General features: G+C 44.8%; 1 long non-coding RNA gene across 1 annotated transcript; it reads right to left on the bottom strand.

Moving 5' to 3' along the window:
- Positions 1-445: 445 nt before the first annotated feature.
- Positions 446-2,975, bottom strand: LOC137478419 (uncharacterized). The gene is made up of 2 exons (XR_011001553.1): positions 2,355-2,975; positions 446-751 (listed from the first exon to the last, which is right to left on the bottom strand). It is a non-coding gene; the product is annotated as an uncharacterized lncRNA (long non-coding RNA).
- Between the last annotated feature and the right edge of the window lie 941 nt (positions 2,976-3,916).

Genomic DNA, 3,916 nt, shown 5'->3' with positions numbered 1-3,916 from the left:
TGATTTTTAAAAATAAGAGGCATTTAAATGTAGTGTACATCCTGGAGTGGATAAAAAGGTCAGGCTGGTCACTGAATGGCATAAGAATGAGGTAATGGATGGAAGCTGGACTTTTTACACTGTTAGAGCACCTGTGTAGCATCACAAGGAGCAGACCTGCTCCAGCAGACCTCACTCATAGATCCAACAAGTTCTGGGCTTGCATGTCCAAGGAGATCAATGGCACATCAGGATATTCCTCCAGTATGATTCTTTCTCCCTCTGCTAATTTGGTGTGATTTTTCCCTTTGTCTTAGCTGCCCAGGCTCAGTCCCACTCTGGTTATCTCCAAATACACTTCACAACAGGTTGTCAATCTGTTTTATCACACATCTATGTTATTGCTTTTGTTTTTGTGTGTATCTGTCAGATAAAGGAAAATAGCTTGCATTTATCTCTGGAGGACTTTAAGATATTATTATTTTATTATACATATAGCATTATCTTCTTGTTGTTTGGGGTCATTTTATGATACAGTTCACTTCACCTTTCTGTTCCTCACATTCTGAGCTTTCGTTTGTGACCTTTCAGCAGCAATGCAGAGAGAAGCTTCAGGAGCAGATCCACTTGTGCTGTGCATTGTTCACCTTGAGCCAGGCTCCTCCCGTTTATGACATGGTAATTTTCACAGGAACCACTTTCCAAACAGCATTATGCAAATGAAGGTGGCACTGCAGCATCCCCATACCACTCACACAAAGTTAAGTAGTTGCTTTAATGGAAATGTTGCAGCAAGAAGGTGTGAGGGGGAGACAATAGGAAAAGATTTGGTAAGTATTGTATGTCGAGATAGAAGAATGACTGATATAGGATGGCAACATGGAAAACAAACAGGGAACAGAGCCTTTGAATATTGGATTTTTCTGGTTTGGTGACCAAGGTACAGGAAACACTATATTAGTTTAAGTAATTATCAAATAATTTAATATTAGATTTTTGTCAAAATGAGAACAAACAGAAACAAATAGCTGAGATTAACAATGTTTTGGTCAGGCTTCAGGAAAGAGGTCATATATTTTCCAAATTTAATGTAAATGCTGTTTGGGGTCCCTTTCTACTGTTCCAGATGTAGTGTCTCTTAGAAATCTTCCTTTTAAAGAAAATATTAATTCCCTGAGGCCAAGGAAGTTGGATTAAAATATTGAATGTACAGTGGAGACTGTACATATTGCAACCTAGATCTTCTAATTAGGAAAAGGAAAACAACTAATTTTAGGTTTGCTACCATGGGTACTTATAAACACAAAAGCCCATGAGAAGGCTCTCAGTACCTTCCATTACATTTTGATTTTCATGGAGAACTGTTTGGAGAAAGACTATTTACAAGACCATGTCATGACAGGACAAGGGGTAATAGATAATAGAAAAAAAAAATCTAGACTGTGAGGGTGGGCAGGCCCTGGCACAGGGTGCCCAGAGCAGCTGTGGCTGCCCCTGGATCCTTGGCAGTGCCCAAGGCCAGGCTGGACAGGGCTTGGAGCAACCTGGGATAGTGGAAAGTGTGTTCCTGCCCAGGGTGTGGAATAGAATTTAATGGGATTTAAGGTCCTTTTCAACCCAAACCATCCTGAACTGCTACAGGATATTAACATCCTTGGTAAGAATTCTCACAGAGAGAACGTAGGAGCTCTAAGTCCTGAAGCAAAACATATCAGACAAACAACAGACTCACGTGTAAAAATCTATGTTAAAAAATGCCAGGTAAATACAGTCACTGCCAGTGCAGCCATTGACTTCACAGATATTGTTTCAGCCAGATTACTTTCTTGTGTTAGATGCTTTACATTTTAAGCAAATATGCTAAATGCTTTCTTGGGTACACTGTAATCTTGCTTTTTAAGTTGGAAGCAAATTTGCTGGTTTAAAACCATAAATGTTTAAAAATTACATTGCCTGAAAAATTTAGCTCTTCACATTCCCTCTGAATTACGAGGGGACTAATTGCCATATCTTTCATAACACTGTGGAATACCCTTAATATTTCTTCTGGAGCTTCTTCAATTGGAAAATATGTGGCAGCCCAAGTCTTTCTCCATCAAAGACAAGAAGAAACCTGTGGACATGTAGGGTCCTTAGTCGAGGTACCTCTATCAGGTCCTGCAGCCTGAGGATGGCTCAGGAAAACAGCAAAGGGACTTTTCCCTGGCACGTCCTCGAGCCTGGGGTACCTGCATTTGTAGGCTCTCCCCATCTATGTCCTTTGCAAGGCAGCGTGTTGCTGCAGGTGAGGGTAAAACCAGAGAGGGTGAAGTTAAGTGGAATGGTGGTGCGTTTCCTGTGCACACAGACCAGCTGATGGATGGTAACTTACTCACCTGATGTAATTTGTGGTTTGTGAGCTGCAGCCCTCGTAGTCTGCAGTAATGAGGTTTTAAAAAGACAGATGCTCCCTGTGCTCCAAGGTCTCTTGGAAATGTTGTGTGTTTGTGATGTCTCTTTTCACAGCAGAGCTGATGTTTCCTGACGAGTTATTAACACTGCTCGCCTGGGCCCAGCTCCGCTTGACTGTGTCTGGCTAGTGCATAGCACTCACCCTTTTATTTACTAATTAATTCTCTGATGCATTTTGGGGGAGAAATCCCTTTCTTGGGAATCTGAACATTATAGTGCTTTTATTTATGCTGGGTTTGTGTGTTCAGCTGACACACAAAGGGTACCGCAATGAAAGGGCCGACAGCTGTTGTGTCCCCCCAGCAGGACAGGCCTGAGCACCTTTCCCCCTGTCAGGAGTTGTTGGGTCTCTCCTGATGCTCCATCAGCCTTGGGGCTGGATATTGTACATCTCCATACTCAGCAATTTCTCCACCCTGGGGTTTAGAAGACACATGTCCTTTGGGTTTGGGGATCCAAGGCTGGAGCCACCTCAGCTCCCTTCCTCCACAAAGGACCCAGTGTCATTCCATGAAGGGTTACATGGCATGCCAAGCTACTGACGGGAATGCAGTGCACCCACAGGGCTCATTCCTTGGAAGGAGACCTTGTTGACATGGCCAGGTATTTGTTACCTGCTGGATAAAATCTGTTTAGGGACAGCCACGTCCACAAGCCCTTCCTCACACAGGGTACTGCCCTTCTGCAGACCCCTCACCACCTGGGCAGATGGAAGGTGATGGCCCCACCTTCATCAGTGATGATGAAGATGATGGCCTCACGCTGCAGGACCCCCTAAATCCAATGGAGAGATCGAGGCCCTGCAGTGTCACAGAGCTTGAGAGGCCTGGGCTGGGTGGGGAGGGTGTGTTTTGTACTTCTCTTCTTTCCCATACTCATTTCAAGAAATGGAAAGCACACTGTATTTGTCCCCGATGCTGGGTTTACCACTCTTCCACACTTACAGAATCACAGAGTATCCTGAGCTGGAAGGTCCCACAGGGATCATCAGTCCAGCTCCTGGCCCTGCACAGACCCCCCAACAGTCCCACCCTGGGCATCCCTGAAAGCAGTGCCCAAACCCTCCTGGAGCTCTGGCAGCCTCAGGGCCGTGCCCATTCCCTGGGGAGCCTGGGCAGTGCCCAGCACCCTCTGGGGGAAGAACCTTTTCCTGAAATCCAACATAAACCTCCCTGACACAGCTCCATGCACCTTTTTGGGATTGATCCTACCTTCCAAACATTCCAGGTATGTTCTGATATACCTGGAATCAAAGGACATGGAAACACTCCTCAGTGGGGGCAGAGACATCCAAACACCTCATCTTCATCTTTCACTCAAAACATGTCAAGGTCAGGGGGCTTCGGTGTTGTCTGGAATGTTCTCCTTCAATATGGACACACAACACCCAGTCACAGACTGAAAGGCAGAGATCCAACCCAGAATATTTGGCAAGTTTCTCTTGCTGAAATGTGTAGTTGCAATGGATGGACTTCCATGATTTATT

Source organism: Anomalospiza imberbis, chromosome 8 (genome assembly GCF_031753505.1).
Source record: "Anomalospiza imberbis isolate Cuckoo-Finch-1a 21T00152 chromosome 8, ASM3175350v1, whole genome shotgun sequence".
In the NCBI taxonomy this organism is placed as follows: domain Eukaryota; kingdom Metazoa; phylum Chordata; class Aves; order Passeriformes; family Viduidae; genus Anomalospiza; species Anomalospiza imberbis.
This window is presented reverse-complemented; position numbering and strand designations above follow the sequence as displayed.